This window comes from Macrobrachium rosenbergii, chromosome 56 (assembly GCF_040412425.1).
Source record: "Macrobrachium rosenbergii isolate ZJJX-2024 chromosome 56, ASM4041242v1, whole genome shotgun sequence".
Lineage (NCBI taxonomy): Eukaryota > Metazoa > Arthropoda > Malacostraca > Decapoda > Palaemonidae > Macrobrachium > Macrobrachium rosenbergii.
In genome coordinates, this window is record NC_089796.1 from 61259295 (window position 1) to 61272063 (window position 12769).

The window sequence follows — 12769 nt, forward strand, 5'->3', positions numbered from 1 at the left end:
TTCACGACTGAAAGCAACTGCTGAGAAAGCTTTATCTTTGTGGTATTCCAAACTTAGCGAAAACCCCCGAAGTTCTGTAGGGCGATGATGATGCTCGGTGAGTGGCCCGGGCGAAGAGAGAGAAGTCTCAGCACTACTTTCAAGACCAATGCGAGTCAGTGTGCGTTTGGCAAGCTTTGAGGGTGGACGTACGCTTAGTGTCTTGCGATCCCGCGCTGTGCTATTTACTCCGCTGAAATCTCCTTTTTTGAAAGAAATTGAAATTTGCCCTCTTGGGTTCGTTGGTGATCATTGAAGTGTGAAAGTGAATCGAAGGAATTGGTGTCAGTGGCGATTTCCATTTTTATAAATCACATTTGATAAGACCGGTGTTTAAAACAAGTTTTTCTCTCTCCCCCCACGAGAAGTTTTCTCCCTCCGTGTCCCGAGCGAAAACTTCTTCCAAGTTATAAACCCAAGTGGCGTCCGTAGCGTAGCGTCGAAGAGGGAAGTTTTCGCTCAGATTGACCATTGTTTTTTCCATTTTCTCATTTCTCTGACTGACTTTTCTTCGTAACGAAGTGATGGATTGTATGATAAGGTACGTTCGCTCTTGAGTTTCCGTAGTTTAGGTTTAGTGCTTAGTCCGGATTATGGAGTTGAGCGAACCACATGGCCTGTCCTCTTATCCCCGAACTGCCCGACTCTAGTTTCGAACTTTTCACAATTCTTTGTTTTTTTCTTTGTGTCTTGGCGTGGCTTTAGATGATTAACTTTTAAGGTGCTTTCTGTGTTTAGATACGTAGATGAACGTTTGCCAGAGTGACTTGTATTTTGAATGAAAGGATTTTACTTTTATTATAATTTCCTTAGGCCTAAGGTATTTTGCTCGAAATTTAATCATGTACTGTATATAGTCTTATCATAGTTTGTAGACCAGTGTCGAGATATTCCTTAAATTCACAAATTGGCTTTAGGAAAACATTTGATCATGGCATGAAGGCAAAATCTTAATCTTTAGAATGTAGGCCTATGTTTTTTAGACAGTTGTGTGATTTAGCGTATATATATTGATTATTTGACTTTAGAACTACTGAATACTGAGTTATCTCACAGTCACTGTAAATTTAATTACACTTAATCAATTAAAGACACTTTATAGGCCTCTTCAAAAAATCCTCATCAGTATATAGCCTAGATCCACATAATTTTCCAAATTTTTTTAATATTTATGCACAGCTTTGTGATTACTCAAATAACATAAGTTTATGTGAAAGTACCCTTAGGGGAAAATAGATACTGTCTGTAGTACTGTACATTTTAAGATTAACCCGACTCATGTAGTAGCGTACTTGATAATTTTATGTAGCATACTTGATAATTTTAATGATTGTTAGTATGTGCAGTTCTGTGCTAAATCTGCAGTGTTTTGTCTATTTTGTGCTGTGCCTAGTAAGGGGATTGTGTGGTAGATAATATATAAATATGTTTTTTGTACCAACTCTCACATTGCCCCAAATATGACCGTCGAAGGTGCATGTTAAGGCTTCTTACACAACAGTGAAGCAAAATATTGTGACAAAAAAGTTGATCATCAAGCACCAAGTATAGCCTAGTCGTGAGCAATTTATATAGCCTAGGCTATATACAAATATAATAAACGTAATATTATTTGTTTGTCTTCGTTAGACTAAGAGTTACATTGAAATTTGAGGTATTAGTTGTCTGGTAGGTATGCTTTAGGCTACCATATTTTCGTGATGGGGGTACGGGAGTATTCCTTGGTCATACAGGATGAATTATGTACTTGTTCAAATAATTTTTTAGTTATTTGTCGTGAGACACACACACGCAAGTTTTCTCAACATTTTTTTCTACCAAGCGATGCAAAATTTTCTGGGGACAATTGTTAGGTTCATGTTTCTGTGAATGTTTCGATAAATTGGGAATGTTGAAACCAAGAGAATTACTACGTAATCCGCAGTATGCATGTATTACTAGGAGCCTCACCTTAGAACCAATGAAAATTAAATATGATATTTTGTAGCTTTAACCTGATGCGCTAACCCTGCTTGTCGCCACGTTATCTTTAAGCTCACGTGTTAAATAAACTAATTCCGTTTATCAGTTATTGTTGCGCTAAGATCATGCTTTTGCATATATCTGAACGCATTTGCAACGTATCAATTAGATTTACTTAGGCTGTGTGTTTTGTAGCAAAGCATAGAGAAGTAATTTTCAGTTTTCTAGTGTAAATGCATGCCCGAGTTTTATAAGTTTATGCAGGTGTTGTTTTCACCTTTCGTATTTTTGACATTTACCTTTTAAGCTTTTTGTTATGTTAAGGGATATTTGTCCAAGACAGCATCAGTTGTTATTCTAACCAATAAAGCTTTAGTAATGTCGTGATATCGTTATTCGTCAGCATCGTGTCTGGATGTTTTGTGGTACCGGCACTTACTCTTGTTCAAGTAATAAAGAAAAGCCTTGTCTTTATCCTGCCCTTTTCTCTAACTTAGAAGCATTTGAGATACCCTCAGAGCAATTTGTATTTGCAATTTTGAAAAAAAAAATAGTATGAAAAAGGGAGAGGAGGAATCACCTTTTTTTCCGTTTTTAATCATGAAACGAATATGACTAGATGTAAAATTAAACATATGACATTGTATGTTAACGAGGTATAAATTAAAGATTGCAGTCATTACTTACTTATGATGGGTAGATAAGAGAGGCTTTTTTGCAGGAATGACACAACACATAGGCCTAAGCAAAGTTTGACAGATACCAAGCTTCCATGTATCCGGCGGTCGTTATTTGTTTTATTTTTTGCCTAATTTGCTCCTTGTTTAGTTTTTGATATAATCCATTAATTCATATCTCCCCCGTGTATCTCTGGAAGGCTTTCGACTTATTTGATCGCGTTTTCATCTCACTGAACCTTATTTCAGTATTACCGTATTATTAAGGTAATAAAGTTTGTATTATTGTATTATTCCATTGGGCATGGTTTATATGTGAAATTGAGTATTCCAACTTTATTAAGAGATGCTAACATTAAGTAGGCGTAGCTTATAAGTTTTTGTATGATAATGTAACGTATTTAGTTTAAGGGATATTTTCTTATTATTTCTAAACGAAAAGGTGGTTTGTTTCCCTTGCAGGGAGGGGATTTCGCGTTACTTGCCAGTGCAATGGTTATACTATTCAGAATACAGTGAAGTCTCATCACAAGGGGTTTCTCCATGTAGGCTACATTTTGTCATTCTCAGCTTGTATGTGTGTGTGTGCGCGCGCGCACGTGTGCATGCATGCAGATGTACCATGAAATCCAGTCAGGATGTAGCCTATACCCAGTGTTCTAGGCACGCACACACATATACCGGTATATGTATAGGCTATGGATATGTATAATATAAATATACATATATAGGCTATATATGTATAGCTTATGTATATTTAAAGAGAGATACAGAACATCTGAAAAGAAAAGTTATGTGCACTAGGCTAATTAGGCCAGGATAGTGCCTGCTACACCTTGCCGTTTTGGCTTTTAGGTATTCTAATGGAAGTAACAACAGTACTTGGGTTTCAGATGGTAGCACCGTTCCAGTAATTCTGGAGCAGCTGTATCCCCTCCAGTCGTTTTTGGGAATCCTTGGTTATTCTGTGAAGGTGGGGATAAACAGTGTAATGTAATTAGCGGGAGGCAAATCCTGTTAGCCCTTTGTAATGGACCAACTGAGGGAGCGCCATCACTGGGGTCGCTGACGCAGGCACATCTTCACCAAGAGTTTCCGTTTTTTCTCTCATTTCGTAGCGAGTTGAATGCGATGCTGGACAACTCCCCTCCCCCCCCATTATTTGATGGCAGTATTTTCATTTAGACGATTGGTAGAGCATCATTAACTCCTGACATTTTTTTTTATCGTTTTCATATGTAATAGTTACAGATTATTAGTAGTATATATATATCAGTTTCGTTGGTATGCTTACCAGTGTAATATATTCTAGTTGTGTTGGGGTAATTGTTGTTGAATCCCGATTTGTTGGTCGTCCTGGGCACGGGTGGCATTTTCCAAGCGCCTGTTACTCGTGTCTAACCCCTTTATGAGCTTAGGCCTATTCTCTCCAGGCTTAGTATGAAACGCATGGTTACTCAGGTGAACATAGTTAGGTCGTCGTGTCCTAATTCACCTTTATGGGAATGCTTTTGATGATTTTCATCATGTTTAGGTAGAGCCAGTAGCTAAAATAGGGTACGGCATGAATTGTCATATTTTGTATGAACGTGCACGCCTGGCGTTTCACGATAGTTTAAGGTGGATATGTCTGTTTTTAGTTTTTCATTAGATCTCGGAAGTTTACTTTTTTTTCTTTTGTTTACAAGTAAATCTCCGTTTTGAAATCTGGAGTCTACAGTGCTAGTAATGTTCTTTCATCATTTATATTTGCTGTTTTTTTTTTTAAGGAGGAAATTACGTAAGATATAATTTGCCAACATGTAGCCTATGTGATAGTTGTCTTATATAGGCTAGTTGATCAGTTAGCGAAAATACTTTAATGTCAAAATGTTGATTGGAAATTATGGTTAAATGTTGAAGTTAATTTTGTCTGTTTTGTAGTTTTTATTATTATTTTTTGTTAGGGTGTTATGCATAGAAGGTTGTGCAAGGTTGTGGCTGTATTTATCTTCCCTAGAAAAGCTATGCTTAAAGTATTGTAAAAACTACAGGAGCTTAAATTACCCCACGAATGTGTTGCCAACAGATGGTTATCTTAGCTATATAATTTGTTGATCCATTTTAGTGTTTGGAAGTGCTGGAAATGAAAGCTTAACTTTTATTCTTGCTGAACTTGATACTACATTATTCATTGTGGTTATATCAGTAGTAGTCTTTTTATCAGCATTTAGTGTATCGCGTGCAAGGTTTCCTGATTGATTTTTCGAAAAGTATTGTCTAGAGTGGGGGGGTGGAGAAGCCATGCAAAGAATGCCCTTGTATAGTTCGAGTTCGCTGTAGAATGTTGAACTATACGGTAGTCTTTAGATTTCTTTTTCAAATGACCCAAGGGTCGCACGAAGTCGGTGTTTATGTCTGATCGGCACTCCTGGAATGCTAACTTCGGAATTCTGTTGTGGTAACTCGTTTTTATAGGTCGTTTCCTGTTTGACCTTTGTTGGTAGCATTCAGTACCGGTATCTCAGAAGGCGTCTCCACAAACACCCAGATATTCCGTTTAACGAAGCTTGCGTGCACTATATCACTAGCTCGGAAATGGCACAGCTAATTCTAGCAGTTGCCCTTTCAGCAAATATTCGAGGGTTATGAAATTGGATTTGCATGACACCATTGTCTTAGGGGCAGCAGTTTTTTTCGAAAGACCATTTTATTCAACCTTTCCTGTATCGTTGTTTCATACTAAAAACATTACGATCTTCGGAGCTTTGTAAGTCCCGTGTGTACAGCGCTCAGTATGCTAGGAATGTCAGCAGAGTTGAGGGCTATCGGATGTAAGATCTTTTGCACGGTTGGTAGGCTTAACAGTCGTTTCGGATAACTCTTGTGCCTATGTTGGATTTACTTTAATTTTTTGTAGTAGGCTTACATACTCGCTTAATCCACTGGATTTCATTTGAATAAATCCTTGGTTTTGTGGAATTTTTTTCATCTATGCCATCTGTTTCGATTATTGCTATTGTAAATATAGTATCGGAAGTATAGCCTAGGTGGGTGATATGAGTTACCGTACATTTAATATAGGTAGGTAATCTGAGTACACTACTTGCTGTGTATTTTCCTTCGTTATATTTACGTCTTTTGCTTTTAATTTGCCATCGTTGGCTTGTTATTCTTGTCATCCGTGATAGGTTACCTATAGTATTTTGTCGCCGCCATCAGTTCCTTGACTGTTATAGTTGCTTGTCACGGTTCTTTAATGCTCAAGCTATTCTGTTGTGGTCTGCTAGGAGTGATTCTTAGATTGGTACGATTAGTCTGCTTAGATCTTGAAAGTGAAATTCACGTGAACATTTGGAATCTTGGCCTTTCATTGCTTTCAGGGTCCAACGGTGACCGTTTTTATAAGAAGCACATACAGTATATGAAACTAAAAAATACTTTCGGGTGGTGCGGAAAGGTAAAAATGAATGGATTCTCTTTCGAATCCAACTCAAAATATCATTCAGTTTCCATGTTCCTTAGCAATCTCATAGGACACATCCAGAGATCATCGACATTTTTTTTACGAACTTTGGATTTGTATGGTCCTCCTATTGTAGGTTCATACCGTATACAAGGAAAGGAATTAAAAGAAAATGGTGGCCTTTGTACCCTTGTTTTAAGAATTCGAGTAACAGAGGGAAGTAATTCCACACCTCGACGAACGTATTGGTAAAATACAATTCCTCTTACGTTGCTGTAGATTGGATGGCACAGTAGCTGAGCTACCAATTGAGGTTTGGTGACCTTGATTCCTTGGTGGTGTAACACAGCCTGTGTTTTGAAGCTACCGTGCTTGACAGATTACAAGAAATAAGTAATTAGTTACTGAAGTTTTATAAGTTGGTAACGTGTAGCCTATGTGTTAAAGCCTACGGAACGTATTCGCGAAAGATGTTATTAAATACCTTCCGCCACATTTAATTCCAATTGAGAATATAACTACATCTTCGAAATGTTAGAGGATTTCATTATCATTATAGTGGAAGGGGTTAAATTAAATTAGATAAATTTTCTTGATGGGGAGAGCGACATTATTTAAATTTACGTAATAAATAAAGTCTGTTAACACTTTAGGGTACTTGATTCACAATTTTCATGGTTAGTAGACCGTGTAATTTATGTTTACGTGTTTCTCTTAGTTTCATTGAATATCGCATATTGAATGTTGATAGCGATAGAATAATTTTATTATCGAGTCTGAGGTTCTTTCTGATTATTGAAACATGTAGTCAGCAACTTATTCAGGGGAAATTAATGATTTAAGGTTAACTGTATAAAAAAAGGTGCAGTCCTTAATGCATTTTAAACGGAATTAATTAGAATTAGCGTACGTGGAGGCATTCTGTTACTTACAAACACAAATAAAATTTAGCAGGCTTTTCTATAGGATGTTAAAAGTGTGCAGAGGTTAAATATTAAACTAGCTTTTAAAGAGAGCTGCTCATTGCAATTGTATTTTTTACTTTGCCAGAGTTTTTTGTTGTTTTGTTGAACAATTGTTAATTTTATATTTAAAGTACGATCGCAGCTCTCTCTCTCTCTCTCTCTCTCTCTCTCTCTCTCTCTCTCTCTCTCTCTCTCTCTCTCTCTCTCTCTCAAATTATTATTTCAGTGAGCGTGTGCTTCACTTTTCCATTGGTTTTTCTTACTCCACAATTATCACCTCAGTAGCGACAAGTTCAAAATAAGGCATTGTTAAAATTAATTTTTAGAACGCTAAATTTCGCAGAGAATTGCATCAAGATTTAAACCGCTTCGTTAATTGATCGGTCGGTGACAATTTATTTACTCCATGAGAGTTACGTCGGATTTGGGTGTGTTAAGTCGCCCGTTACTAAACAGTTACCCTGCAAGGCTTGCAGCACTATTATTTAAGTGGATAGGATGTATGCCACATCAGCTTAGGAGGGTGCTGGTTAGATTCCCGGTAAAGAAGCTAACATCTGGTCGTTGGCCGACTGTAGTGGGTATTGGAACGGATGGAGGTAGGCATGGGGTCAGATCTCACCCAGATTACCTGCATGGAATCGGGAGTTGGATTCTTTTCCATAGACCCATCTCAAATTTTCCTTTTAAGATATATATATATATATATATATATATATATATATATATATATATATATATATATATATGTATATTTATATTTATAGACTTTATATTTCTTTTTCGATATACAATATAAATATAAAATGATTGATTACAATATATCTTGATTGATATAGGATGATTCGTGTGTATTTATCTATGTGGTAACGCTTAATTTTATTTAGACTTTGTAACAAGTTTGATTGATTACAACCTCTCTTGATTGAATAGGATGATTCGCTACGGCTTATTTGGTAACGTTTCAAGGACGGAATTTGATACGTCAGGTGTTAAGCCCGGAGCAGTACGAAAGAAAGGCCTTTTCAGATGTTTCTTCATACACATGCGTTTTTTGTGTTCTGTCTTTCTTTACTATTGCAATTAATTCGTATGCTCTACATTTATTGGGACCATTATTCATATCCCTATCTATGCATAAATATTGCTTCGAGAGGTCCATCTTTTGAAAGTTATTTAGGGTGCCTGCAGCCCAAAATGGAGATGAGAGAGAAAAAAAAATCTTGTGGCATCGATTTCCGTCCTCTTCCTCCTCCGGCTCCTCCACCTTTAGAGGAGCGACTGAGTGCATATCGCCGTGCGTTGCCCCAAGTCGACAGTGCTTGCTTGCCTTTGCAGGCGGAATGGAACTCCTGCGCCTCTGACTACGCATACATATATATCACGCGTATGCACTGTGCATCCACCTTTTGGGGTGGGGGTGAGGTTGCGCTCTCTCTCTCTCTCTCTCTCTCTCTCTCTCTCTCTCTCTCTCTGGCCTGTAGCGCGCTCTCTGTGTTACGAGGGAGAGAGAAAGGTACGTTGAGGAATGTACCCATCGACATCGTTCTTTCTTCTTTTGTTTTTGAGGAGAACGAATGTTCCTCAGGTTCGCTGGAATTTGATAACTTTGGAGGAATGAGTAGATTTTTTACGGGTAAAAACTTCGACTATTTGTTAACTTATCTTATTTCGTGAAATTCAGATTGAAAATATAAGGGACTAATTGTGCTAGTGTGTCTTTTTCACTGTTCATCGCTAGAATAACATTGGTGTGTCATGGAGAAATGAACAAGAATGTTTTTATTGTTTGCGTCTCCCAGCTATTTCTGTCACTGTAACATTTTACATATAGAGAAAGGGTTTTCTTTTAAAGTTTCGAGAACAGTTTACGATTAAGAGGGATTTTTATGTATTAATGTTTGGAGGAGAACTGGTTGTTTAAACAATTTCTTCGCCGGTGATGTATAGCTCCCTAGAATTCCTGGGGCATTTTAAATCTTAAGTTAACCAAACTTTATGTCTGGCCTTTGAACCTTTTAAGGACACGACGTATTTTATGCTCCACTAAGTGCGCTTTCCGTTTACATGGTTTCCTTGCATTTCTGGGCTTCCTTGCTCTATGTAATCCTCGATGTTTAGCGCCCTCATTCATGTTTTCGCTGAAGAAAGGGGAGATTTTGTTCTTTGGGGTGTATTATGCTGAATTCGTCCATAGGTTTATTCTTTTAAACTTTACAATCAGTTTCAGTATATATAGGAATAAGGAATGTCTCCTTTATTTTATATGCATAATACTATACGAATTTTTAAACGTTACTAGGCTATGTCTGTAAATATTGAATAGTGGATAAACTTTAAAAGAAAATAAAAAATGGTGGCTAAATAGCAATATAAAGGCATTTCGTATATTTTTTCTAAAATTCGTTTGCAAACTGCACCTGAATAATGTATCTGCAAAGGCTATGTTCTCTAGCTGAAAAATAAATTATTATTATTATTATTATTATTATTATTATTATTATTATTATTATTGACGATCATTGCCGTTATAAAATTTTGTGATAGTACCCTTGGTTGAGATTAACTTTTGTCGTACTCATCACTTTTTTACAATAATTAACAACCATAGCAAATGTTTTCTTGCCAGGTACTCTTATACTAATCCTAATCATATTTATTTGAGTAAACATGGTAAGATTATTGGGACTACAGGGTTTTCTTGGCCACAGCCCAAATGCAAATCGGATGGCTGGGGTTCTTAAAACCTGAGAATATGTGGCATAAGGAGTAGCAGGATACTTTTTGTAGCAATAAAAGTTGTTTATAGTAGTTAATGCGGTGTGCTCGGAATGGCAGCCGCTGTTGAACAAATTTATGAAAGTATGAGCATATACAAAATTGGTCATATTCTTGGTCATTTGTCATTTTGTTTCAAATTAAGAAGGCTCATTAGTCTTAGTTGAATTTTTTGGAGGACCTGTACAGATTACACAATCATGTGGATTTCCTTTATTGTAGAGTCTTTTGACCAATTTTTATTGCATTTGATTGTACACCTGTGGTGAAGCAAGTTGTAAAGAGAACATTCCATGAACTCTTCCTTGCCTCCCATCAGTAATAAAGAAATGAGGCATAAGAAATAGAGTTTAATACAGAATCCAGCATTCGAATAATACAAAATGGTGTGGAGAATGAGCTCAGCCACATATAGTAAACTATACTATCATCAGGGCATCGCCAATGTTTTAAGAGTCATGGCAGTTAGCAACTGTTCTTCTTAGTTTGTTAGTTTCCATTGTTGGGTTTTTAGTGTGGGGCCATCCCAATACAAAGCGGCCAGGGGTTTTATTGTGATTAGGAGTGAGAACTGCCTGTCTATTAGCTTCTTCATTGCCAAGGCTGCCTCTGTCATAAACCCTGACGCCTCTGGGCACTGACTGGGACTCCCGGGTTGTGATGCGTTTTTCTCGTCGGGCTGGCCCTTAGCGAGCGTCGCCTTTCTTTAGTCATGCCTCCTTCCTTTAGTGTTAAAACTGTGATTGATTTCAAGTCGCAGTGGCATCGATTCCATATCAAATACAGAACCATATATCAAATTATTAACTGCCAGCGATTTTGTAACTAACAACGCGCGTGTTGTGTCATTTAGATAATTAGGTAAAAGGCCATTAATCTGTTCGGCTCCAGACTCGCAATAACGAAGGAAAGAAGGTTGTTGCAGAAAAATTCCTAGGGTGTTGAGTGCATCTCTCCTGACGCCATCAGGAGCGTGAAAACCTGCGGTTTTTACTTCATCACTTCTCATGGTACTGCGTTTATCTACAGTTTTGTTTATTATCCACTTTGTGCACGAATCTGGGGGCTTTGTTTATGCTGTAATAGTGGTTTCATAGTTGGACACAAGGATATTGTTCTTGCCTGTACTGTTTCTTGCTCGTCAACGGCCTTCATGTTGTTGCTTTATCTGTGACAGGCTTTTGAGATGACGATTAATATTTCCGTCTGTTTTATATTATCCATCAACCTGGCGTTTGTTGAGCTCAAGTTTTTGTTTTCTTTGAAGCATCTGCGTGGTGTAACGTCTTTCGGCTTGACGTTATAGCAGCCAGGTGTCATGCGACCCCGTTGGTGGTGTTTGTCGAGTCTGTACCTAACTCCATGTTTAAAAACTTTTTAAGTTGCAGAGGTGATTGTCATAAAAATAATGAATATTATTATTGTTGTTGTTGTTAATAAGCATTTTTGTTTTACGTCAGGGTCTTGGCGCTTTTGCGATAGAGAATTATTTTCCTCGTTATATTTCTGGCAGATGCAGTGTAACCTACATGTATTTTTTATAACTTGTTAATGATATTTATCTTGTTTTTCTCAATTGTTTGCGATGCCTGCGATTTCAATTAGAGATTGATTTTTATAGTATTTTGTTATTTAGAAGAAATGCTTTTGATGCAGTTTCACGGTTTACCACTTTTAATTGTTCCCAAGTCTAATCTGCTGTTCAAAAAGGCCATGGGCTAGACATGAATTGTATTTTTTTTTATTCCTTCAAACACTGTCTTCATGATTTAGTGGTTCCTTTATATCTTCGCAGGCATTTTAAAATTAAAAGCACCGCGGCATCAATTTTACTAGTTTCATGGTTGTTAGGTGACGGAACCTACAGTTATTAAATATCTATCTACCATACAGTAATAAAGGGTTGATATATTCATGTTAGTCTGTATGCTTTAATTTAGTTTATTTTACACGAGAATTTCCCGGTTTTGGGTTCGTCATATTTGTTTGTGCCGCAATCCTTAACCGTGAGTACCATTTTGAAAGTGTTTTCCTCTGATATTTGGCTTGCGAAGCATGCATAATTCTATTGTATTAATATGTTGACAGATAAATTGCTTCAGATTAGTTGTTCTTAGGTCCCCTCCTCGAAGGTAGCCTAGGTGGTTTGTTTTGAAGTAAACCTAATATTAGTGGTAGAAAGTGGTGTTTTATGGATAATTTTTTCACATCAACACTACATGGCTATATGTACTATATGTGTGTATATTATATATATATATGTGTATATATATATATATATATATATATATATATATATATATATATATATATATATATATACATGTTTGTGTGTGGGCTGGGTAAGAAGTTTCGAATAAGAGAAAATCGAAGTAAGGAGTGAATTCGGACAGGTAGGGGGAAAACTTTCTCTTAACCGAACTAATGTTTAAAAAGGAGTAGTTGTAGGATTAGGGATTGGCTTTAGCAACACCTCTTCCGCAAAGCAAATGTGTGATTTCGTTGTTTGACGGAATAAGGAGTCTATTTCGCTTAGTTTTTTCAACACCATAAGTGATATTTAACGTTAAAGTCATAGGTTTTTAGCCATGAAACTGATGGTTAGATAAACTGTTAAAAAACACCCTGAATCCATCCGAAAATAAAAGTTGCATATTGGATCTCCAAAATAATTTTGTTCGCGGCAGTGCTACGGCGCGAAAGGAATGTATACGTGTCTGTATCCAGCCCTTTGTGGTGTAAAATTGTGCGATTATTGACCCTTGAACTTTTTATTTAGTTTGGATAATCCCTGTTGTTGTTGTTGTTTGATAATTCATCGTAAAACTGCATCCAGAAAGCCCCCCGTGCCATTCCAGTTATTGAAAGTATGCCACGACTCGTCGTTTCTGGCGTAGAGTAAA

The 12769-nt window shown here is 36.9% G+C and overlaps 1 protein-coding gene across 1 annotated transcript in view; it reads left to right on the plus strand.

Annotated features, from left to right (window-relative positions):
• Nucleotides 1-440: 440 nt before the first annotated feature.
• LOC136836757 (plexin-B-like) overlaps nucleotides 441-12769 on the plus strand; it is a 524153-nt gene continuing 511824 nt past the window's right edge. The window contains 1 exon segment of the mRNA XM_067101308.1: nucleotides 441-580. The gene's annotated coding sequence lies outside the window, so the exon portion shown is untranslated.